This window comes from Trichosurus vulpecula, chromosome 9, assembly GCF_011100635.1.
Source record: "Trichosurus vulpecula isolate mTriVul1 chromosome 9, mTriVul1.pri, whole genome shotgun sequence".
Classification (NCBI taxonomy): Eukaryota; Metazoa; Chordata; class Mammalia; order Diprotodontia; family Phalangeridae; genus Trichosurus; species Trichosurus vulpecula.
The window spans coordinates 128,433,427-128,460,185 of record NC_050581.1 but is presented as its reverse complement, the minus strand read 5'-3'; the positions used below and the strand labels follow the sequence as shown (position 1 = coordinate 128,460,185).

The window sequence follows — 26,759 nt, the reverse complement described above, 5'->3', positions numbered from 1 at the left end:
GTGTGAAGCCCTTGAGAGGTGTGAAGTGCTCTGACCCTGAAGAAATGTATATGTACTCGAGGTTAGCACTTAGCATTTTGTTTGGGGCTTGCTCATTGGAAGAGTGTTGTTGTGGAGACTCTGGGTAGCTGTTATGGAGCTCCCCCCGGCTTTGAAAAACCCAGATGTTGATGCTTCTCTCTCTGGTAACTCTGTATATAATGTTTTGGATAGATAGTTAGAAGCCTGTCTGCTGATTTGTGATGCTTCTTTCTGTGGTAACTATGTATGTAATGTTTTGAACAGATAGCTAGAAGCCTGTCTGTTGATTTGCCCAATGTCGCAAACTTAGTAAGTTGTGTTGTGTTTTTAAAAAATAAATTATTAAATTTATTTATCTATTTGTAGTTTTCAACATTCACTTCCATAAGAGTTTGAGTTCCAAATTTTCTCCCCATCTCTCCCCTCCTGCCTCCTGAAAGTTTTGTTGTTTTTGAGTTGTTTTCAGTTATGTCTGACTTTTTTGTGACCTATTTTGGGGGTTTTCTTGGCAAAGATACTGGAGAGCTTTTCCATTTCCTTCTCCAGCTCATTTTATAGATGAGGAAATTGAGGCAAACAGAGTTAGGTGACTTGTCTAGGGTCACATAACTAACAAGTATCTGAGCTGGTTTTGGACTTAGGTCTTCCTGACTCTAGGCCTGGCACTCTATCCACTGTACCACCTAGTTGCCTACCTAGTAAGTGGCAGAGTTCAAGTCCAGTGTTCTTTCTACCGTATCTACTACTTCCTTTATCCTTCTTTATGGACAGCGTCCCCTTGGACACCATTCACATATCTACAAAGTGAATTAAAGACAAGACAGGTAGCCTAAATATATTGATAATGACTATACGTGTTGCCCATTCTGGTGGTGGTGATTTGAAGGAATGTAGAATACTAATACAATTTTCCTTATTTTAGAAGGAAAATATGGCGGGACTAGATTAGGGTGAAAAGGAAAATTATGTTGATTAGGTCTTTATATTCCTTTGAAATATTGGAGATTAAAATTGTAGATAGTACTTATGGTCTGGAAGGCCCAAGATCATCTTCAACTATAAATTAGTTTAACAAATGAAACAAGGCATTTTCCTGACCTTTTTAGCTATAGCAATGTAGCATTTGATTCATTTAGGTACATTCTATAATGACTTAGAGAGTCATTTCCTAGGCTGTTACTTTTTGCTCAGCCCTCTTAATAGTATAAGTATAGTTTAGATTATCTTTTCCTAGTATTTCTCCATATTGAAGCTTATCTGATGCTATTCTGTATTTTAGTTTGTCTTTGTAAGGTTGATATTTCACTACTTAGAAGATCTTGGTTTCATGAGTGAATTCAGAGACCTTGCTATGCATTTGAATTTTAAATCATTTATGGAAAGTTACACAAAATGGAACTGGTCCCAAGAATGAACACTAGAGTACACTACTGTTCTTCATTCCTAAAAATATCCATTTATCTTTGCCTTTTTCCTTTCCTTTCTATCTCTTGCAAACAGTCCTCTGGTTCTGTAATGCTTTGAACTCTAGAAAATGCCTGAGAATTCAATTACTCTGTGGAGAGTACTTTGAAATAGTTTGTTGAAGTTCACTATATCACATGGAAACTATTCATAGAACAAAACTACAACACTGAAATGTTGCAGTCTAAATTAGATTGCTTGAGCCATTCTTGAAGCACAATCAGCATCACTCTCTTCACTAGGATTTGGATTTCTTTAATATGAAACTGGAACTTTTCTTGTAGGCCATGTGATTTAAATAGATGTGAAAGCACTAGACAGGTGAAGTCATAGGATAAGTTCTTATATGCCGACTCTTTTCATGTGACAGAATCTTTCCCATCTTTCCAGATCTATTGTACACGCCACATCCTTCGTGAAGATTTCCCCAATCATCATTGCTCCTTAAAGTTTTCATAAGTCCCTTTGGACTTATATTTTTAATAATAATAATTGAGATGTGCCTTGAGGATGGGAAACTTTGCATGAGCTGTTATTTGATCAAAACAACCCTGGGAAATAACCCTTATAGTTATTTTTTTTCTGATGAGGAAACAGACTGAAAGGTTAAGTGACTTGTCCATAGTCATTTTTGTTCAGTCGTTTCAATCATGTTCACCTCTTTGTGACTCCATTTTGGGGTTTTCCTGGCAAAGATACTGGAGGGGTTTGCCATTTCCTTCTCTAGCTCATTTTTTACAGATGAGGAAACTGAGGCAAACAGGGTTAAGTGGCTTGCCAGGGTCACACAGCCAGTAAGTATCTGAGATCAGATTTGAAATCGGGAAGATGAGTGGTCCTGACTCCAGACCCGGCATTCTATCCACTGTACACTTACCTGCCCCTGAACTACTGCATATTTAGTGAATGTGAAGGACAGAATTCTAATCTTAGGTCTATCTATATCCTGACTCCAAGTTCAGTTGAATGTTCCTCTTCAAGATACTTCTTATTATATTCCTCTTCTACTTCACAGTAAGGAGTGACATCATTATTCTATACTTGTAAGCTCTTTGAGGGGATTAATCTTTGTATTCTGCACCATTTAGCATAATTCCTTGCATAGAATAGATGCTTAATAGATATCTGAATATGAAAAATATTTCCAAGAGTTTTAACAAGAAAATAATATTTCTTTGGCTGTGTGTTATGGTCTCCTGTTCATAGCATTCCAAGACACAATGTTCTGAGTGTGTGTAGTAAACAGTCAAAACAAATTAACTAAAATAATGGGTATTTAATTGAATTCATCATTGTTTATTTAAATTAATCCAAACAATTTAGATAGTGATCTGGAGGAAATACCTCCCCTTGCCTTGACTGAGTTTATCCTGCTCACTATACTAATAGAATTTTCCAAAATCATGGGTGCGTTGGCTTGCAGAGCTGGAAGCAATCTGAGAAAACTAATACAACTCTCCTTATTTGATAAAGGATCTGTCTAGTTGGCTTAAAGACTTCACAGAACTCTCTTCACCCTAATCAATAGACTTTACTGACCATAGGTAACACAGTAAGATCCCTGGGCTCCCCAAACTGAATCCAATAGAGTCAATCCAAGAATCCAAGAATAGAGAGCCAGAATCTGTAAATGAATTAGTTTACTCCCTGGATATTCGTTGACTTTTCAGAAAGGTTTATAGACTGGGAGGGTGATGGTAATGATGCCTCAATTTGTTTCTTGTATATTATTTCACTTGATCCTTACAGGTAAGTGTGGCAGATGATTATTTTCTGCATTTCGCCAGTGTGGGCAACTTCAGAGATACTCAGTGATTTTCACAAGGTCTCAAAGCTGGGACAAAGAGCAGAGCTGGGCCTCACAGACAGACTGTCATTTTGGAACTTCTTGCTCCATCTCGTGGCTATTGACTGAAGATCTGACCGTTGCATGAAGTTTCATGTGAAATAGCTACATCTTTTATTTCTCTGTAGAATATTTCTATTCTTTGCTGGATAGGTTACATACAGTATGGAGTGACATCATTATTCTCTACTTCCTCTCCCATCTTTCTTCAGTGAGATTGCAGTTGCTTGTATGGTTTGTTCCATGATAACTTAGACTTAATTGATTTTGACCAAATTTAATACCTTAGTAAAGGCTATTAATTTAAAATTTTGATTTTTATTATTTTGAACTTGATAAAACATCTACAAATAAGAACATTTGCATATATGAAAAAAGAACAGAAAAAGAGCATTGTCAACCCCCTCTTCCCCCCAATTCCCTATTACATACAGTTTGTGTAAATGTTGTTAAAATCCACCTTAAATTCTATGTCTGGCTGTTTGCCATCTTAAAACAAAATGGCACCTATTTTTTCCCAAATGTTTTTTCAAACTTATTTCAATGAACTTTGGCATGAGAATAGAGATTAGAGAGATATGCAGATGTTCTAAGGGAGGTTTCGGGTTCACAGGACTACTAATTTAGGGTTGATTATGAAAGCTTCAAAATAATGTCACATTTTTAACCTAAGCTACATTACACTTAACATTTCTTGGCTCTTGCCTCCTACCCAACCCCTTTTCCTCCATAAGAAGGCATTCTAAATCGCAGTGACTCAGTTCATTGGAGCTGGGGCATGGTTCAAAGTCAAAATGGACAAATCTATGCATTGAGCAAAGAGAATGCCAGGGTAACAATTTATAGACCTTCTAGACCATTCTGTGTTTCCCCAGCCTGGTCGCAGTCCTGGATGTGCTCCAGTTTGTCAGTGTCCCTCCGCAAATGCGGTGCCCAGAACCGAACACGATACTCCGATGTGGTCTGACCAGCTCAGAATACAGGGGGACCATTAATTACCTGCCTTGTTTGGGACACTTTCCCTGGCATCTATGTAACATTGCTCTCTGTTGAAAATAATCACCTTTTTGTGCTATGATTTCAAAATATGTCTGATTTGCTTGTTTGAGTTAGCGAAGGAAGAAAAATATGAATAAGCATTCCTGAATAATCTTCTTAGTGCTTTCCAAAACACCGTTATCAAATGGCAGGTATGTAGGCTGTTTAGATTACTACTCGATAATGACCCATTACTTGGGCAGTGTTTGCTGGACAAAATTAAATAGCGTTGTTTTTTTTTTTTTGATAACTGAAACCTGAAGAAACCACAGTGTTCTGATTTTTTAAAAAAAAAATTGATTTCCCTGTGGTCAGCATTCCTGAAGTGGATTGAAATCCTAGTAATACAGCCTCGTGTGCCAACCCAATTGGTAATTTCAGTCAGATGGAAAATTTACCTTCCCTTCCCCCCTTCCCTGCTTGAAGGCATTTTTTATTTCACATATGCTGTTACTGTGGCATCCTGCAGTTAGGTGGCCCAAAGAAGCCCCTGGCCCTTCTTCAGGGCTGTTCATGTACTGGGGAAAGAAATCAGGGTAATTTGTATCAGATGGAACAGTGACATTCAGTGATATTGTTGCTTTGCCTGGATTTTATTGCATCCATTTGACTGATTTTGACGAGCTCCTGGAGAAATGGATATATATGTATGTTGGCTCAGTAATGGGTCTGCAACTGGGGGCCCCATTTCACCATAAAGAGCCCTTTCAGTCATCACTTAATTGAACTTTTCTTTGGGGCTTCCTATATGAAGGGGTCAAAGTAGGGCATTTCCTTTGCCCATAAAAAAAAATCTTGAAAGGGCGCCTGTGCTTTTGGAGCCATAATTATCAAAGGTCTTTTGCCTCTCCCACCTGAGGGGCAGCCACTGCTGGGGCTGCCCCACTGTGTGTCAGCTGTCTTTGAAAGAGCAGCAGCTTAAGAAGCTGCTGGCTTGGGTCTCTCGCTTTTAAAAACAAGCCATCTTTAAAAGCAAAGCAGTCCCAGGGACAGGGGCTATGAAGCTGTTTACTTTAACTGTGGAGAGCAGAAGAATGCTCAGGCAGAATCCCAGGAAGCAGCAGCAGCAGCAGCCACAGCAGCCGCTGCACCACTGGGTGAGTTTGGCATGGAAGGGCAAGCAAGGGAGGAAAGGGAGACCCACAATTTGGGGGAGTGGGCATTCTGGTGCATTAACAAACTGGACCGAAGGCAAATGGAGACAATCCAGTTGTGCTGGCTTTGTGGTGGGAGTCTTATTAAGTTTAATTGTTAATTGTGCTTATGGGGAATTCCGTGAGGCTGTGAGAAGGGAAGGGGGATCTCATTATGGCCACATCTGGACCAGTCAACTCAATCCTGTTTCTTCTCTAACTGCCTCCTTTTAAAATTAACTTTTATTTTACCAACTAACAAGCATTTATTTTCTCTCTCTCCCACCTTCTACCCAAAGGGGGGTAGGAAATGAAAAGAAAAATAAAGCCCTGATAACATATATACATAGTCAAGCAAAACAATCTCTACTTTGTCCAAGTCCAAAAAATGAGTTTCTGCATGTTTAGTTCTCATTCTCTCTGTTTGGAGATTGGTAGCGTGCTTCATTATTGCTTTTCTGGAATCATGCCTGTTCATTGTGATCTGAGAGAGTTCTTAATGAAGTCTTTTTAATTTCCTCTTTCTAATATCTGAAATCGACTCTTAAAATTACTTTCCTGTAGATGACAAATGAGAAATCTGTGATGGAAACCTGAAAGAGCTAACTGGTGAATGAATGTATCTGTATGTTTTTCCGCAGCCTTAAGAAATAATATGAATTACTAGAATTATTAGGCACTATATTTGGGGCATACTTATTTAATGGCTAAGATTTTTACCTTTCTTTGTTTCTCCCCAGCTTTGCACAGTGCCTGGCACATTTGTTCTTGTTCATTCGTTTCGGTCGTGTTCAGGTCTTTGTGCGCCCATGCCTGGCACATAGCAGGGGCTTAATAAATGGTTGGTGACCAACTGACTTAAGATCTCAGTGCTCCAATTCTCCAAGATAGTGTTACAAGACAATTGTAGATATGCGTTGGTTGAGGGGGCTTTCTGACTGGGAGTTTCCTACAGCAGGGGAATCTGAGGCTTGGTCAGAACAAATGGATTTAAGGACTTCAGAATCTCAAGGGAGGAAACTGAATGCCACTATTTTTTAAAAATGAGAAGTTGTAAGTGAGAATGGAAATCATTAAATACCAGCCTTAGGAATTTTGAAAAAGGAAAACCTAGCATTTTTAATCTGATCTGGTTATTAATGGATGGTTTTTTTTTGGACTGAAACAAAATGATGTACCTGAAGCATTTGAAAGAATTGCATAGCCTGGTGTCTTACTGGTGGTGGTGATGATGTTGTGAGCCTGAATGAATTGAGTTCCAGAAGAGAGGTGTCTGTGTATTTCTGCAGGGTAGATGATATGCTCTTTAGGGTACACACTGAGCATTTCAGAGTCTTCTTTATGAGAGATTTTTCTCTCTGAAAAAGAGATCTCACAATGTGGGCAATCAGGACCAGCACTAATTACTGGGTATCCCTCAGGCAATCCTTCTGTAACCAGCAGCTCTGCACTCCACTCTTCCAACTTTTGCTCCTAACAATTAAATGCAATTTAGATTCCTGAACTGAGCCCTCTAAATGCTTCAGTATTACTATCACCTCCTTCTTGTGTGCATATTGGCCCCACCTCTTCTGGAGAAATGAAGGAGTTGTACCAGGTGAAAACAAAAGGCGCCTGATCCTGCCTCCTTCTCCTTTCATAATAGAGATGTTATGTGTAGATGAAATCTGAGCAGATGTTAATAAACTATTTCAAATGGATTCCTCAGAGTTCTCATCATGGAAACAGTGTTAGCTTCAAAACTGGGCCTTCTACCAGGGTCTAGTAAAGTTCTCAATGCATAGTAAGCATGTACAAAACGTTGGATGAATGACTGAATGTATGTATGTATAAAATTAATAGGTAGCTGTGGCCCAGGAAGCAAACTATAGGAAAGGAAAGAAACGAGCATTTATTAAGAGCCTACTATATGCCAGGCACTGTGCTGTGCACTCTACAGATATCTAATTTGATCCCTACTTCAACCCTGGGAGGCAGGTTCTATTATTATTTTCATTTTACAGTTGAGGAAACTGAGGCAAACAAGTAAAATGTCTTGCCCAGGGTCACAGAGCTAGTAAATGTCTGAGACTGCATTTGGACTGAGACTCCAGGTCCAGCAGTTGATGTACTGGGATACCTAGTTGCCTAGCAAGTTATTCTCAGGACTAGAATAAATAATTATTTGAATAGCAGTTGTTGACATTTATGTAGGGATTTTTATTGTTGTTACTGTTTGTTTTTTTTTTTTATTTTTTTATTTTATTTTGGACTGGACTTAAGATTCCATTAGTGTAGAGAACTGCCAGTGAAGAAGCTTTCTCTACCCATGCAGATCAGCAAATACTCCGGAATTTAGAGCCTTAGAATTCCCTTGGGGGCATTGAGTGGTTCTGTAGCTTGGATATGTCTGACATGAGACTTGACTCATGACCTCTGGCCTCCAAGACCAGCTCTCTGTCCACTACGCCATAAGGTTAACAGAATATTTGACATCCATTACGTCATTTGTTCCTCAGAATAATCCTTTGGGCTAGGTACTAGGGGAACAGTAAGAGTCTGTTTGGTTTATAACCAGGTAGCAAATGAGTGGTATAGACAATGAAGGAGTGCTTTAGGGGTTCACGAGAAGGAGACCAGTAATGGGAGACTGGAGTAGGGTGTGAGTTTGACCATGAAGGATGAATAGGATTTCGATAGGCGGATTAGAAGGTAGGTGTGAAAATTTCTCTGTGAGTTCGTTGGGAGGGAGGAGACTAATCGGACTAGGGCTGTTTGTTGCGGCATATTGTCAGAAAAAATGGTTAGGATGGAAGTTTGGGGCCATTTTAATATTTTCATTAATAGACCCACATTTTCCGAGTTCCTTTAATAAAAGCTTTTATTTTATTTATAGTTTTACTGGTGCATTTGTGTAACCTAGGTGCTGAAACTCAGGGGATATGTGTTTGCATGGTGAAAATATTTTCAGGGTAATAGGAGCTCAGCATTGTCTCTGCTTTAGCTTGGGGAGGATAGCGGTTCCTGTGGGCTTCTTGGCCGAATTACATCTTGCCTTGATCTAGGGCTCATAATAACCCCTTAAAAATAGACCACTGGGTTCATTTCAAGTGTGATTTCTGCCAAAGTGCTCATGCATTTTGTCCCCTTGATATATTGAAGTGTATTTCTGAATTTCCATTTTCAACAATTTTATCATTTTCATCCCTTCTGCAGGGCAAGTTAGATATTTTCCTGGTATTGTTTAACCACAAGGCACAAGTAAACAGTAGATAGATTTGGTTCACAATAAGTGATTTATTTCTTAATTCAGCAACTCAATTAAACTTTTATTAAGTTCATATTTTGTATAAAACACAGGTTCTAGGGACACAATGGCAACAGAATAGGCTCCTGCCCTCAAAGAACTTCCGTTCTCCCTGGAGGGTGGGGTGCCATGTGTATAGTAATCTTGTCTATGGAGAGATGAGGGTGTGAATGCTGACAGCTAGCAAGATCAGAGGGGGCTTCCCGTTGTGGTGACTGAATCGAGCTTTGAAGGAAGGTGGGGGTTCTGAGAGATAAAATTGAAGGGGTAGTGAATTCTAGGCTGGAGGCTGGAGATAGAGTATCAGGAAAATAGCTAACAGTCTTAGTTTATGGGGTATGTAGAATTCAAGTTTGCGATTTCTAGTAATATGAAATAAGGCTTAAAAAGGAAGTCAGGAGTCAGATGGTAGAAGATTTTGAGGAATTTGTATTTTTTCTTTTTGGCATTGGGAAACCACTGGATGTCTTTGGGGGCAGTAACTTGGTCAGTTCTGTGCCTTAAGAAGATTATTTTGGCCTCTATGTAGAGGATAGATTGGAGAGTGTAGAGGCCAGAGACAGGGAGTCTAGTGAGGAGGCTGTCAGGTGACAGGTGTTAAAATGAGTGAATGCATGCATGAATAAAATTAATAGTTGTAGGCCTGGTTAAAAAAAAAAAACTATGGTAAAGGAAAGAAACAAGCATTTATTAAGTGCCTACTATACGCCAGGGTCTGTGCTATGCACTTTACGAATATCTAATTTGATCATCATGTCAACCTGTGGCTATGAGTGAGTTATGTTAGGGAGGTAGAATTGATAATATTTGGCAACTGATTGGACTTTATTGTTAACAGACTTTTCCCCCCATTGGATTGAATCTGGTTTCCATCCTTATCTCATCTTATTCCCTCAAATGCATTCTCTTCTCTAGTCAAACTGGATCATTCCCTGTAGAGGGAGAGGGAGAGTCCAGAATGACTGTTATGTTATGAAACTGAGAGACTTGCAGGATGGGTGGGTTTAGGAGAGATAATAAAGAATTCTGTTTTGGACATATTGAGGTGCCCAGGGTACATCTAGGAGGAGAGATACAGCAGGTAGTTTATGATAGATAACTGGAGATCTGGTGAGATAGTAAGATACAGATTCGAGAGCCATTTGCCTAGAGATAATAGTTGAACCCATGGGAGCTTTTGAGATCTGTATATAGAAAGAAAAGTACCAGGAGGAGTCCTCATGTTACATCTTTATTTTGGGGGTGGTAAGGGATGATGACTAAGCATCGCTCTGTGAATAAGCTAATAGACTGGGAGTAAAGAAGACTGAATTTAAACTGTGCTTCCCAGAGACTTACTTTGTGACCCTAGAAAAACCTATCTGAGCCTTAATTTTCTCATCTATAAAAGATGTCACTTTTGTCATGGGGCTGGTGGAAGAGGCTTATGTTAAGATGCTGCATTTACATCATGTTCTGTGCACTTTAAAGCACTGTATAAATGCCAGTGATGATGATGATGGTGGTGGTGGTGATGATGATGATGGTGGTGGTGACGATGATGATGATGATGATGGTAGGAAAGTGAGTAGGAGCAGGCAGATCGGTAGGAGGAGAATCAGGGGATAGCAATGTCCTGACGACTGAAGGAGGAAAACATCTAGGAGCACAGGGGAATGGTCACCAATTTCGAGAAGCGGCACAGAGATGAAGTAGGTGAGGCCTGAGAAAAAGTTTATCGATTTAGTAGCTATAGATCCGGGTAGGAAGCCTGATTGTAAAGGATTGAGAATGAATGGAATACATGGTGAGAATGTGTGTACAGGGAATAGAGATGGAAATCCCTAAGAATTTTTTTTCAGGAGAGATAGAAGATAATCTGGAGCCCCGTCAGGGGCAAATGAAGGGTCTCCCTCCCATTTTATGACTTTTGGAAATCCTGAGCATTTACTGAGTGTCTGCAACATTGGACAGCCTTTCTTTATGAATCCACTGATAGAGACTCAGGCTCTTAACTGTTATTCCCCTCCTCGAAGTGATGGCAATTGGTCACTTCCCATTAGGATATATTTGAAGACAGCTTACAGGTTTTATGTATGCAGCCTGGGGTCACAGGAACATTTTTCTATGAAAATCTGTTTGGTGGATCTAGGGTCTGGGTCTTTTACTGTGCTCTTGTTGGCACCATGTTCAGTCTAACCAGCCTGTTTAACTAGCCCATAAATCCACTAAGTGATGGAAAGTAGTTTAAGGTCTTGTTAACTTGTACATTTTATTACTTTAGACTGGATATATTTGTATTTGTATGAGGCTGTAGATCTACACATACCATATACAAAGACTGTTTTAGCAGCTTTCATTGAATTGATGGTTGTCGTCTGGATGACTGCCTAAGCATGGTAGAGGGGAGACAAGTTTTCAGTCAATGCTTTATCTAGTGGCCATGGTGCAAGGAGGACAATTTTTTATTTGCTTATCGGTAAGATTTCTATAAAACCTTCCTTGTGTAGAGAGGGGGCTGTGTAAATATATGTGTGTGTGTCTTGAGTGTGTGTGTGTGTGTGTGTGTGTGTGTGTGTGTAATGCAAGCCAATGTTGTTGTTGTTATTCTGAATTTAATAAATACCAAATAAAATGAGTGTTTCCACCTACAGCATTGAACAGAAAAAAATTGTATATAAAAGTGCAAAGAGAGATGCTATTTTGAACACCCAAAAAAGAGGGGTCAAATGCTTCTTGTCCAGCAAAGTAATGATGTTCACCATATATATCCTAACTAAAAAGATTAGAAAAAGAAGTCGACCTTGGAAAAGCACCATGGAGTCTATTTTAAAATGTGGCTATCAGAGTTGACTACTAGTCTAGCCTGAAATATGCAGGGGAATTCTTCATTATTATTATTCCACAGTGATCAAATGCTCCTGGGGCTGTAGAGTGTGCAAATCCAGTTAAACACATGTGCAAATTTAAATGTTAAATCCGAAACTTAAAATCTAAGGTACTTGACATGTGCCTATGGGTATTCTAGGCCTTGCTGACATATGTTCGGTTTGGCTATGCCTTATTTTTCTTCTGTGTGTTATCATTCATGTTTAGGACATTTAAAGACTGCAACTTGTCCTGTCTTCTGTAGATAAAAATCGAGAACATGACAAAAGAAAGCTAATATCTTCTCTCTCTTTTTTTTCCCCCAGCCAGAAGAATCTACTTCAGGTGCCCATACTTTTAAGAATAAATCCTTTAAGAAGGCCAAAGTCTGCAGTGTCTGCAAACAAGTTATTGACAGCCAGGGTGTTTCGTGCCGAGGTGAGCGTGTGTCCTGGCCGTTGTCTGGCTAGCTACAAAGCTGTTGGGGGGAATTTCCAAAAATGTACAGTCCTGGAATTCCCCTTTATTGTCAACAGGGTTGCCATGTGGGTAATCTAATGCTTATTTTGAAGTAGGCACCAAGATTTGCATTAATATATGCTATATGAGATGATCAGAAAGTTAGAGGTGATAACACCTCTAGCCTGGGGCTTCTTAACCTGTTTTATGTCATAGATCCCTTTGCCAGTCTGATAAAACCTAAGGACCCCTTCTCAGAATATTGCTTTTAATTGCATAAAAAACCTAAGATTATAAATGAAACCAAGTATGTTGAAATATGGTTACTTAAATATTTTTAAAAACAAGTTCATGGACCCAGGTTAAGAACCCCTGCACTAAATGAGGGAGAGATGAGCTCTAAATTCATGTTAGCTGAACAGACATGAATTTGTTCAAGTTATACTTTATGACTTGTTTACAAGTGTTATCATATGAAACTTTTGACCGGCTTTGACATGCTTGTATGTACCATATCTGTTGTGAAATTCATAGGGATTTGAGAAATTTTGAATCACAGTGATTAATAGCCACTATTAGAATCAAGTTAGCCCTTGCTACTTTTAACCAAGTAAACACTTATTTATTTGTGTTGGTTGAACAGAAGATAATTAATAAATATATTAATTGTTTTCATTTCAAACATTTGGAAATATGGTTGGAGAGGGTCCTGAGCATAGATAGGATGTTAGATTAGTAGTATTAGGTTATATTGATATGTTCTTGGAGAGTTGGATAGGGACAAGCATTATTTTCCCAATTCTACTGATCAGGAAACTGAGGTCCAAAAAAGTTGTATGGATTGCTGTGGTTACTCAGCTACTGTATGTCAGGGCCAGGACTGAAGGACTCAAACCCAGACCTTCTGACTATAGAACCAGCACTGTTTGTCCTGAATCCCTATAGAAGGAGGGTAAAGAGGACTGTTCCTTTGAAAAATGTTTTCCTCTGCTCGTCATAACCTGTTTAAAGAATTTAGATTGAAATTGTAAGTAAAGTGGCTGGGAATCCTAAAATTCCATAGGATCTGTGTTGGAATCAGGAAGGCATAGTCAGATCAGTTGATTGGGAGGCGTTTATGATATGTCTCATGTGCCAGGCACTATAAGGCTACAAAGACTTAGTGAGGTAGTGACTGTCATAAGTGATCACATTCTGTTGGTGGTGGTGGTGGGGCGGGGGGTGAGGTGAGAAAGCAATGTGCGCATATCAAAGTGGATCCAGAGTGCATAAAAAATGAATCCAAGGCATCTTGGAGGTAGGGTGAGGCTAGTACTATGGGCGTCTCACAGTCTTTCCTTTAACATGCCCTGATTCTTTGAGCAGTGTCTTGTAGCGCAGACCAGGCCAGGGAGACATACATACGCTCTGTGTCACTTGGAGAGACTAAAGTTCAGATGTGATCTTATGTTTGCACTCAAACAGCTCATAAAGTAGAAAGACACAGATCACCACAATCCACAAAAAGATACAAGCCTGTAGGTGCCGCAGGAAGGTCTCGAAACCAGGTCTCCCTGATTCCTATGACTCTCTCTCTGCTAAGTTGCCTATAACTTGACATTCCTGTTAGGTGAAAAACAGAATGTTATATGCACAGGCTGGTATTTGGACATATACAGCATTTGTGTGTGTGTGTGTGTGTGTGTGTGTGTGTGTGTGTGTGTGTGTGTGTGTGTGAGAGAGACAGGGAATTATTCTGTTATCTCTTGGACTCTGACAGGGAAGGATGTTTGGCTTTACAGGAACTTAGGTAAGTTTGTGGGGGAGGGGACGGAATGTCACGTATGATCCCAAAGGAATGGCTAATTTTTTTTCCTTTTAAATTTATTCATTTTTAGTTTACAACATTCAGTTCCACAAATTTTTGAGTTCCAAATTTTCTCCCCCTCTCTCTCCTCTCCACCGAAGATGGCATGTAATCCAATATAGGTTCTACATATAAGCAGTGGTTAATTTTCAAAGATTCTTTGGTTAAAAAATGCATTTCACTTGATTTTTATTGATCTCTCTTGTTTTTCTATAACCTAGATTCCTAAATATGCCCTTCCCCTGCTCAGAGAGGCATCCCTTATAATAAAAAAGAAAGTCATTCCACAGGACCAGTCAACACATCAGATGGGTTGAACAGTATGTAGTGTTCTATACCCATAGTTCTCCAGCTCTGCAGAGAAAGGCACAAAGGAGTGGGGTTCATATAAAATGTATTATGCTTGTATATGAATGATTATTATTGCCTTTGGGTGAGTTACAGTACTTAAAACAGTTTAATGAATACATGATTGCTTCTCAAATCAAGACAGATTCCAGGCTCACTGTAGGCAGGGACTGTGTGGACCACCTTGGTAGCCACCAATATCATTAAGGGTGCTGTACCTTTAGTAGGTTCTTAATAGCTATTGTATTGAATTACCAGGTTCCTTGTCTTGTTTCTTGCTGAATACTCTTTTTTCTACTCTATGATGAACCTCGTTAGTGTTACCTTTGGGGTTGATCTAGACTTCCCTCAAATGCGCTTTTTTAAGGAAGTAATGAATTTTTTTTGATTCCAAAGGCCTTTCCTAAAGCTAAACAGAAATGCTTAGCTTAGGAGGAAACTTGGAGGTCATCTGTTTGAGTTTTACACCCAATACACAAATCCTTGCTATGGTGGCCTTAGTTTAGGCACATCTAACTTATTTTGGAACAATTCCAGTGACAGGGTACTCATTACTTTACACCTACAGCAAAGAATACTACATCCCATTATGCAAAGTGGTGGGGCTTCAGGGAAGAGCCTTGGAACAATAAGATTTAGTTAGAAACGAGGGTTGACTTCTCCCTGACAGGATTGACTATCATCTGAAGCTTAATAATTGCTTGTTAACTAAATTCTTGTTGACTGAATGACTGACTGAAAAATTTTCCATGATTGTGAGCCTCTGATTAGTTTGTACCTATAATTAATTATGTGACATTATTATCAAAGAAAGTGTTTATTCCATTCCCATTTGTGAAGTATTCTATTTTGAGTGTCAGGATGAGCAAAGAGATGAGCCTTCTAATTTCTCTCCTATATTTGTCCTGGATTGTAGGGACTGGATATTACTGGATAGTGATTTTCCTTCAGAAAAACTTGAAGGAACAACTGTAAGCCTTTCCATAGATGGGTTTTTTGAGGGGAGGATTTAGCTTTAAAATGATGAGAATGGCTAGTCAGAGTCATAGTCAGAGATACACATGCACAGACACACACACACACATCCAACTTGAATTAAAAATACATTCGGTGTTATGGGAAATGTTGTTTGTCCTTTCTTCTTGAAGAGGACCATGACATCAGGGAGGTGATGGCATGACATGCAAGTGAATTGGATTTAAGTGAGGCAGGGCTGTGCAGCATCACCAGCCTCTCTCTCTCTGGGTCCAGTCGTAAGATACAGATCAGGATGACTGGAGATGTCCCTGGATGCAGTGGGAGACCTTGGCCTTTTTAAGCAAAGGGCTTTAACAGGTCTGGTTTGAAGCAAAGCTCGTTTAGTGATTAAGGCTAGTAGGTAAGTAATAAGCAGCAGAGAATGACTTCTTTCATTTATGGGAAATAGCTGATTATTTGCAGCTCGACCTCCAGTGGCCAGAAGGGGTCACCGCACCCCTTTCTACACTGAAGTAGCACAGACAAGGTTACTGTAACAGGGAAGGACCCCTGGCTGTTGTTAAGCATCATTAATGGCCTACTGAATACAAAACACTTATGTGTTGGGGATCTAAAGACAAAAATTAAAATGGTACCTGCCCTCAGGGATCTTATATTCTACTGAGGGGCTGCAACATGTAAGCCTGTAAATATAGGTGTTATTTGAATGCAACAATCAGGGGGATCAGAAAACTCTTCCTATAGGAAATGGCACTCTATTTTTTCATCCCAATCTATCATCCTTAGGCAATATATCAAAATGAGGCTGTACTGTGTCATCTCACTGTTTTGACTATTTGGGTCTGATAGTTGTAATTGTCATGAATTTTTAGATAGTGGTAATGAGTAGCACCCATCTAATGAGTTCTAATCTCATACTCATTGCATATCAGCATTGGTGGCTCTATCATTATTATTATTGTTATATTATATGCTGACCAGCCACAGACTTACCTTGCCAATGTCTTCGATAAATTAAAATCAAAATTTAAAGATATGTAATGCCTAGTCAAATAATTTTAATAATGTAGTACACTGCTAATTTACAAAGTGGATAATCAAATTAAGGTGACTGAAGAAGAAAATGTAATGGGCTTGTTGCTGTTAAAATGAATCATACATTATTTCAGCAGATTCAGGGTTTTTTTGGGGGGACTGCAGAGTCCTGCCAAGCTAGGGAAAGTTTTCAAATACAAGCCCAGGGGTGTCCTAGGACTAGCTTAGTTAAATTTGGAGAGGATTATCACTAGATTGGCTGAATAATGAAGAATTTTTCAGCTTTTGTGGGTTCCAGAAGTCAGTCTACTAAGTGGTAGAAGAGTTGCCAGATGGGTTCTTGGATTTCCTCACCTTGGCATCGGGAAGTTTTGGAATATTTTGTCTTTGAACAAAATGAGAAGCTTAGCAGCCTCACATGAAATTCCCTCTTCAATTTACCTTTGATTCCCTTTTTGTTAAGTGTTATTTCTTGTATATTTTTCTATAAGTTTAGTGTTAATTTTCTCTCTTGAAAAGAAATTTTCTGGTTTCCCTGTATGATATGAACTGGGACCCTGCCTCTGCCCATCCCTCTCTCTCTCCCCCACTCCCTACTCCTTTTTAGAAGCTATACTCCTAATGAGTAGCAGCTTAGTTTTGTGGCTTATGTGAAGGGCTTAGAGTCAGGAAGATATGAATTCAAAATCATTTGATTTATCTAGGCTTAGTTTCCTTATTTATAAATAAAGGAGTTAGATTCAATAACTTCTAAGGTCCCTTTCAGCTCTATAATTATGATTCTATTATTTAATAACCATCCCAAGCATTTTTTGAAAGACAACCTCCGAACTAAAACCAAATGATTGTCAGAAGTAAAAGGAGCAGATGCAGTAGGTGGCACGGTGGATAGAGCGCTGGGCCTGAAGTCAGGAGGTAAGAGATACTTGCTAGCTAACCTTGGGCAAGTCACTCCATCTTTGTTAGCCTCAATTTCCTCATCTGTAAAAATAGAGATGATAATGGCACACACCTCCCAGGATTTCTGTAAAGATCAAATGAGATACAGTATTTGTAAAGAGCTTAGCACATGGCCTGGCATATAATAGGCACTACATAAATGTTCGCTATTGTTATCAATAATAATGTTATTGGCCAGTAAACTTCCTAGCAACTTTGGAAAAGTTTCACAGAGTTTAAACTATTCATTGGGTAGCCTTTAAAAGGAGAGAATCTTGCCTTTTCTTCTTTGGGAAGGTTAATTATCTCTCAGCACTTGTCCAATAACTTTGAGACAGTTTCTCAGCCAAAGGAAAGTTTTTATCCCTAAACTGTTATGCTATGTCACAGGATTGTCCAGTGTTAGAACCAGAAAGGGACCTTGGGATCCAATATGACTCCCTTATTTTATGATGAAGAAACTGAGTGTCTCTTGGCTGCCATTTCAGAAAGTTCATTGAAGTTTTCCACATCTAGGTTAAGCAGCTTTTAGGGTGGGTTGAAAGGGGTGTAAAAAGTGGTATTTCTTCATATAACAAAAGGAGTCAGTGACCTTAGAGATTCTCATCATGTAAAATTCTAATGGCCCTTCGCATATTTTAGCTGCTTTGCAGTTTATATGATCTTATCTGGAAAGCAAGAATGATTTCTTTTTCCATTGGAAGAGAAATGAAAGAATGGGAAATGATCCATGTTGGCAGGATATTCATTCTGCCTATCTGACCATATATCATGTGGTCATTCTTTAAAAAAAAAAAAAGACTTATTCTTGGGTGTTGTAAGCTGCAGACAGGTTTTTTAATTTGCTGTGAGGCAGAGCCATCATCAGGGACAGTCCCTTTTTCTTTTGTACACTTGTATTCTTCTAATTGTTTTGAGTGCCTTAAACATTATTATTGGAGACTCATCTACTCACATGAAGATATATTGACACATTGCTTTCTCCAGTGGTATTTGTATATCTCAGAACAGTTTTCTCCACTTCAGGAACAGTTGTTTAATCCCATTCATTCATCAACCATGTATTAATTGACTTTACTGCCCTTAATACTGGGTGAAATAAAAAGATAAATGAAAAATGTGGTCCATGTCCAGAAGGAGCTTGTCATACTTTTTACAATGGATTTTTATTGACATTTTTTAAACCTCACCTAGAGTTACCCTTGAATCTCACCTCCCTGCTCAGAGTCATCTTAAATCACAATACATTTTGGAAATAAAAACAAAAAAGTAGAGGGGAAAAATCAGCAAAATTGATCAGCACGTGGAAAAAGTCTTCTATTTTATGCAGTGTTCCTCACCCTTCCACCTCCACAAAGGAGTTGGGGTGGGGGGACTTCACAGAGTTGTTATTCTGATGGGGTAGGTACGGCATGTACACAAATCCCTATTAAAAAACACGACTACAAGCGTATAAATGAGGTTCCAAACAAGGTAAAATGTGAATTCATAGTAGGGAGAGATTCCTTTTGGTTGGGGAGATCAAAGGATAGTTTATGGAGGCCTTGTCATTGACCTTGAGTTTGAAGAATGGTTAGCAAGTCAGCCAGTTGAGATGGCAGGGGGAAGGGCCTTCCAGGCATAGGAACAAGTATGAGCAAAGGCATGGAACAGTTAAAGTGAAGGTCACATTTGAGGGAACTTGAATAGTTCTTTTTGGCTGGAACACGGAGTAAGATTGTGAAATAAGGCTGGAGACGTAGGCTAGTAAACGTCCCTGAAAGTTTGATGAAATCACTTGCTTGGTCATTCTGCTTGTTTAACTAAGAAAGGCTAGTCTTTGGGCTAGTGTACAAGGAGCTTTATCACTAGATTGTAACTTCCTGAATAAGCAGGAGTTGGGATTTTCCATTGAGAGGTGGCTGCCAGCGGCAAAGTTAATGACCTCTCTTTTCTGCCTGTCAGTGGTCTGGTAAATTATTTCTCTCCAGTTTTTCATCTTCACCTACAATATTCCTTCTGCCACTGCTGCCCCATAGCTCAGTTTGCTTATCTTTGCTTTGCACATAAGATACCCGTCAAATGAATGGGCAGAGGAAAACAATGTTATATTGCCACAATGGTAATCCATGGGCCATGCTCTGTTCCCAGAATGCCTAGCTGGGCATGGGGCTGTACTTCTGTAATCCCTGCTACTGGGAGGCTGAGACTGGGGGATTGCTTGAATTTGGGAATTCATTGTTGTGATTCTTCCATCCTCCATCCCCCAAGAGAGGGGCAAATGTGCCAGGTTGGAAACATCAGGTTAGAACTTCCATGCTTATCAATAGTGGGAGATGGCCAGTGATTGTACTTGGAACCTGGGTGAGATAAGGAGAACTAGTCTCAAAACAAACACATTTTAAAAAATGTAAATGAATTAATAAGCAAATAAATAAATTATAGAAAAAATGAAGGTATGTAAAACTTATAACCAGATATACATTCTAATGCTACATATATAAATATCTATTTATAAACACATTTTTATAAATACCATATTAAACACATTATTTATAAACACGTATTACACACACACACACACACACACACACACACACACACACACACACACTCTCTCTCTCTCTCTCTCTCTCTCTCTCTCTCTCTCTCTCTCTCTCTCAGGTTCAGAATTTCCTGTACCAGGTGAATTGAAATTTCACACTCTCTGTTCAACCTTTAAATTAACACATGTGAAACCTTGCCCAAATAAAACTTCCAAGTGGTCTGAAATCAGTACAGACTGTTGAAGGGAGACAACTCAGTTTCAAGGGAGCTGTTTTTAACGTTGGCGCTATTATACAAGTTAATTAGGATTGGTCCATCTTAAATGAACCACATCAAAGAGACCTGAAATTCTGTGTTGGGAGGACTGTTGCACATAGCTAAGTTCTTGTTAACTTCATTATCTGAAAAATTGTTTCACCTAAAAGGCACTGTACTAGATTTCAAAAGGAAATGTCAGTGAAAGAGCACTTTGTTTGGAGCCGTTTTCCTATTTTCCAGTGAGATGGAATTGCTTTTGCTCTTCTTAGGAACAAAGAACTAGTGAGTTTGAAGATGATTAGATTTTGCAGTGTTGAAAGTCAGCCAGGGTCAACTGTGAATTCAGCTATTGCCTGTATACTTGTTAGAAGATGAGCCTGGCCTGGGTGGTTCTCTGGAACCACTGCATCCAGGGTGCTGCATGCAGCCTCCAGCTGTTTTTCCATGGAGTCATACTTCTCACTATTTTCCCAATTGCTTATTTAAAAAGCAAGTCCTGAGAATACTTTGCAATTTTAATTAATTGAGATTAATTGAGCCTGCTATGTGCAAGAATGGTGCTAGGTATTCCCTTTGGAATATAAAAAAAAATGACTCCTTCCCTGTCTTTAAGGTTTTGTAAATTTAGGTAGGGCTGAAAAAGACGTGCACTTGAGAATGGAGCTGACAGTACATGATAAATGCCAAATAAGAGAAAGGGAAAGTGAGTTCAAAGGAAGAAGCATTGACCTAGGGTGGTCATTTACACAAAATGTTTAAAGGTATTAACTTCTGTGGGTAGGGGTGTGTGTGTGTGTGTGTGTGTGTGTGTGTGTGTGTGTGTGTGTGTGTGTAGGGGGGTCAGGGTGGAATGTGGGTGGGTGGGTGTGGATGTGTAGGATCCTAATAATTTCGGTGATGGGCATATTCTGTATTTTTTTTCCAAAATCTTTGGAACTGACTTTAATATTTCTGCATATACTTTGGCCAAGATTTGTGGTTTCATTTGTGAAGTGAATTCCCACTGTTCAAATTCCCTCTGTGGTTATAGACCGACAATTACAACTTATTCCTAATTCAAAGCCTTAGAGAACTCTGAGTTTTCTATCCTTTTTTGTGTCCTGGACTCCTGTGGCAGTCTAGTGAAGTCAATGGACCCCTTCTTAGAATCATGTTTTTAAATGCATAAAATAAGATATAAAGGATTATAAAGGAAATCCATTATATAGAATACAGTTAACAAAATCTTAAGGGGAAAAAAAAGTCCTGGACCTCACGTTAAGAACCCCTGTCTTTGAGGGTTGCCTGAGGATATTGAAAGATTAAGCCACTTGTTTACCATCACATAGCTGGTGTCCAAAGCTGGTGTCTTAAACCTGGGTCTTCTTGATTCCAAGGCTGATCTTCTATCCACCCTTGGTGCCTTTCATCTGCATATAAGTTACTGTTAAAATATGGGTAAAATGGAGTTCCTTTTGAAGCCATAGGTTTCATTGTTTTCCTATTTAGGTTGGGAAAACATAGAGAGGTGCTAAAGTAGATCATCCTGGCAGGAGCAGAGGATTCTTGGGGTTTGGGGAGGGATTGATTTCCTGGGTAGGGATTAAATTATGTTTTTATTTCGATTTGTTAACAAGATTATGGAAAGACTAAATAACTTTGCTTTGGTCACAGTAGGATATCAGGAAACAGAGTCAGGGTTTGAACCTGGATGTTCTGATTCTTTCTATATTTTACCACTTTTTCTCCCCAACAACTCTCAGAGGCAAGTATTATTATCTTCCCTGGTACATACAACTGAGGTAACATGCACAAGGTGGCATAGTTAAGGAAGAGATAGGGCTGAGACTTGAACCCAAATCTTTTGACTACAACAACCTATGTTCTTTCTCCTGATACCATGCTGACTCATTACAATCATAATGTATAGTCTTGTAGAGTCTTTTATGGTTCATGAAGTATTTTTAATGCATATGATCTCATTTGAAATACACAATGAGTGTATAAGGGTGGGTAGTAGAAATGGTATTTTTATCACTCTTTTATAGAGGAGTAATTTGAGCTCGTATAAGTCAAGTGACTTACTCAAGGTCATACAGGTAGTAACTGGCAAACTCAGTTGACAACAAATATTAATCAATCATCAACAGTTATCAAATGCCTGCTATGCACCAGGTACTCTGCTTGGAACTAGAGCCACAAACACAAAGAACAATGCAATTCCTGCTCACAAGGATCTTACCTTCTAATGGAGGCGACAAGTACCAATGTTACTATATGTAGAACAAATAGGAAATGAATTCAAAATAATTAAATGTTCAGTGTTTTGAGATGCTTTCGCAGTTGAGGGATTAGGAATGGCTTCATGAAGGAAAGTGGTGCTTGAGCTGTGTCTTTGAGGAAGAATGGGATTCCATAAGGAGGGTGTGAGGAGGGGAGTCTGTTTGCATCATGGAGGATGGCCAGTGCAAAAACACAGAGACAGGAGGACATGGAGTGTTGTGTGCGAGGAATAAAGAGAAGGCCAGTGAGGCTGTATCATGGAGTGTTGGGAGGGGAGGTAATGTACAATGGGGCTGGAAAGATTGGTTTGGACAAGGTCTCAAAAAGCTTTAAAAGCTAAAGAGAAACATTTTAATTTTATCTCAGGATGTTGGAGCCACTGAAATCTGTTGAGTAGGGGATGGACATGGTCAGATTTGTGTTTATGAGAAATAACTTTGGCAAGATGAACTGGCATGGGGACAGACTTGAGGTATGGAGGCCACTTAGGTGGCTGTTGGAATGATCTAAGCGTGAGATCATGAGAACTTGACCTAAGATCAAGGGATAAAATGCTAGAGATGTGGAATAAGATTTAGCAACTGATTGTATATGCGTGTTGAAGGAGGTAAGGAGTTGAGAATCATAGACACAGACTTGTAAGAATGGTCCTATAGGGTAGCAGGCCTCAGCTCTGGGGTCAGAGATGAAATTAAACTGTCTGCTACCACACAGTCTGCCCTGGCTAGTTATAGGTTTCTGGGGCAGTGGATGAATATGCAACTTGAGTTTATTCTGAAATCTCTTGAAATTCAAAGCTGAAACTTAAAATTTAATTAAAAGGTTTTATTTAAATGTATCTAACTAGAATAAAAATAAAATTCAGGTTCAGATTCTGTCAGAATCATCTACTGTCTGTAACCTGGAAATGTTTGTCTCTGAAATGCATTTTCTTTGTACATGAGTATTCAAATCCTTCTTTCTATATAAAGTCAAAGCCTAAGCTTTCATTATATCATTTCTCCGTCTCCCACTTCTTGCCCGTTTCAGACTTCTTCCTCTTTCATTCTGAAGTGTTATCAATGAAGGCGACTTAAAGCAGAGGAAGAGGAGGCCTGTAGCGTGTGGTACTAGAGGCTGCCCGGTGTCCAGAGAGGACTGCCATCTGGCAGGCCAGGGCCATAAGTCAAGAAGTCAATTTCAGCTCTAAGGGCAGAACTAATCATTAAAAGATGCTAGAGGAATCACTTTAAGCCAATTAAGACAGACAGAATGGGTCAAATGGAAGAAATAGAGAGACTCTAGCCTTATCGAGCTTTCATATTTCCTCAAAAGAATGAAGACGGTTTCTGCGAGCTGCTTTGCCCCTGAAGTCCCAGTGTAGAGAACTTTGAGGCCGTAGAGGGAAGGGTCTTTCTAGTCTAGGGGGACAGGGGGCAGAAACATGACATTCTCAAGTTTATAACCTAATCTTTATCAGCTTTTTTTTTTCCCATAAAGGCATATAAGCTAAATAAAGTCTAATGAAAGACATCTGATAATGTGGCTTTATTTTTTTGTTTGTTTTAATTTACTTTATTTTTAATGTATGGAATAAAACAAACATTTCCATAGCATAGTATAATAAAAAAAGATGATTGCATGTGCAACCACATATCTATTATGTACAACTTGCTATTTCTTTTAAATATATAATAAAGTTATCAGGTAAAGTTCTTTTTTATTCATTTTTTTCCCTTCTCCCCCCCACCCCACCCCCAGGCCATCATTAGACAGAAGTAGGTATATATGTAAAACTATCCTACACATACATTTGTTTATTGGTTCTTTCTCTGCATGCAGACAGCATCTTTTTTCATATGTCCTTTGGTTAATTTGGGTATTCATAATAGTCAAAATGACTTATTTACTCAAAGTTGTTCTTAAAACAATGTTTGTTACTGTTCCTATATACCATGTCCTCTTGTTCTGCTCATTTCCCTCTTCATTATTTCATGAAAGTCTTTCCCTGTTTTTCTAAGGTGTTTGAGCTCATCTTTTCTTATAGCACAGTAATATTAAATCACAATGATATACCATAACTTGTTCTGCCGTTCCCCGATTGATGGGCATCCCTGCAATTTCCCATTTTAGAACATATAGGTTCTTTTCTTTTTCCCCTCATCATCTCTGGAATAATATGGCTTTATTGAAACAAAGAAGCATGGGAAAGAATCCCTTCATTTTTATGATTAGGATAGGGATAGAGCCTAGACCGGTGATTTCATTGGTTTAGGAAATTCCCAGGTGAGAAAATCTCTTTGCCAATGTTGATTGACATCATCCCTTCAGTTTAGAGTCTCAGAGAGTTGCCTAAGACATTGAGGGGATAAGTGCCTTACCCAGGGTGACATGGCAGTATGTGTCATAGTTGGAACTTGAACTGAGGTCATCCTGGCTTCTAGGCAGTCTCTGTATTCATTACAATATACTTTTTTTTTTGTTTCGATGATTGCCCAGCATAATTTTAAGTAATATAAAATTTTATATTACTTTATGCTTCAGCAGGTAAAAAGTTGATGGCAAGTGAGAGATTTTTCCTAACCCATCAAGCTATTTTATTTTGGGTTTGTCAGTGTCTTGCTCAATCCTACAGTGGCACTGTCTATGCCAGTCTACTGAAGGTGGCAAGTCTCATGGATTATTGCAGCATGATAGTTTGTTCTCTTGTTTGACAAATGTTACTTTTACTGGGTGCTGCATTCCTGTTGACATGGCTCAGATGGAAGAATTCCAAACCAGATCAGAGAATCTGAATGGGGAAAGAATTTGAGAGTCTATCTAGCCCAGCCTGCACTCTTTACAACCTTCCTGACAAGTCATTTCCACTTGGAGATATTTAGTCAATCAGCCAACAAGCATTTATTAAGGACTTACTATATACACTCTGCTCGGTCTTGGTGATAAAGGAACGGCAAAGATAGCCACTGCCCTTTAAAGGGCTCTTTAAAGAGCTCTTTAAAGAGCTCACATTCTAACGGGAGAGCTGATCTGTCAATAACTAGTTACATGCAAAATATACACAGAATTGTTGTGGTTGTTGTTCAGTCATTTCAGTCCTGTTTGACTTTTTGTGACCCCATTTGAGGTGGTCTTGGCAAAGATACTTGAAATGGTCTGCCATTTCCTTCTTCCGCTTATTTTATAGATGAAGAACTGAAACAAATGGGGTTAAGTGACTTGCCCAGGGTCACACAGTGAGTCCAGATTTGCACTCAGGAAATAATGAGTCTTCCTGACTTCAGGCCTGGTCTTCTATCTACTGCACTATCTAGCTGCCCTATACACAAAATAGATGGAAAGCAATCTCAGAAAGAAAGGCACTAGCTGCTGGGGGCCAAATCCAGCACCTCTTTTAGCCATCCCTTTCACTTTTGGATCGCTCATTAGGAAGGTTCCCACCCCCCCCTTAAGTGGTTGAAATCTGAAGCTTTATGGTGCAGTGAAAAGAATGTTAGATTTGGAGGCTGAGGGCCTGGGTTTGAATCCTCACTCAGCTACTTAAAACCTGTGTGAGCTTGGACAAATCATCTAACCTTTCTGAGCCTTAGACTCTCATCTATAAAAGGAGGTGGTTGGACAAGGTGATCTCAAAGGTACCTTCTTAATCCGAATCTATGATTTTTGTTCCTGTGGATTTCTACCTCTTGAATTTAGTCCTGTGGTTTGGGACCCTGCAGAACAAATCTAATCCCTCTTCCCCAGGACAGAGTTGTCATATTCCCCCAAAGTCTTTTTTTCTCTGGGCTAACTATCTGGGTCTTTTCACCATCTTAGATACCTTCTTTTGGACTACACTGTCTTCCTGGTTGGGCTGCCCAGAGCTCCAGAAGAGGGTCTAACCAGAGCAGAGTACTGTAGAACTATCCCATTACATCTCATTCCATGGACGCAAACCTGGCTGATGATGTGTATTATGCTGTAAAGAGTAGTGGTCTTGGCCACACACATTGAAAATGTAGCCAAGACCATGGCTCAGCAACTCGATGCTGTTTTTTTTTTTTTCTTTGCAAAGCTATTGAAAAGTGTTGATGATAGCCCAATTAAAACTGGCCAATGTAGTTCTCAGTGAATGATTTCTGGTCCTGTTGACAACTAGCCAGTTAAAAGTTTCAATTGCAGGTTTGTGTCTACTTTTTTTCTTCTTCAAGGTTTCTGCCAAGTAGTATTCTTTTTCCCCATCTTTTTTCTATGCAGTCTGGCTTTCAGTTGAAAGCTGCAGCCCCATGCATACCTGAAGTGCTGGATTTCCTGGCTGCCACACATAGCTTTGGTTTCTTTGACTCGGTTTACAATCCTCGGTTTACTCTCCTCGGTTTACAATCCTCGCTTTACTCTTCCCTTTGGGCTGTCAGAAAATTTCTGGATCCTCTCCTGGGAACTCTAAGCTGTCTGGGCATTAGCATTTTGGGCTCCATTATAGTAGATCGTTATCTGGTTGGAGCTGTGAAAAAT

At 39.3% G+C, this 26,759-nt stretch overlaps 1 protein-coding gene across 1 annotated transcript in view; it reads left to right on the top strand.

The window, feature by feature from the left end:
• TNS3 (tensin 3) overlaps positions 1 to 26,759 on the top strand; it is a 424,477-nt gene that overhangs the window by 84,458 nt on the left and 313,260 nt on the right. Inside the window, exon 2 of the mRNA XM_036738320.1 lies at positions 11,962 to 12,073. The gene's annotated coding sequence lies outside the window, so the exon portion shown is untranslated. The remainder of the gene's footprint in view (positions 1 to 11,961; positions 12,074 to 26,759) is intronic.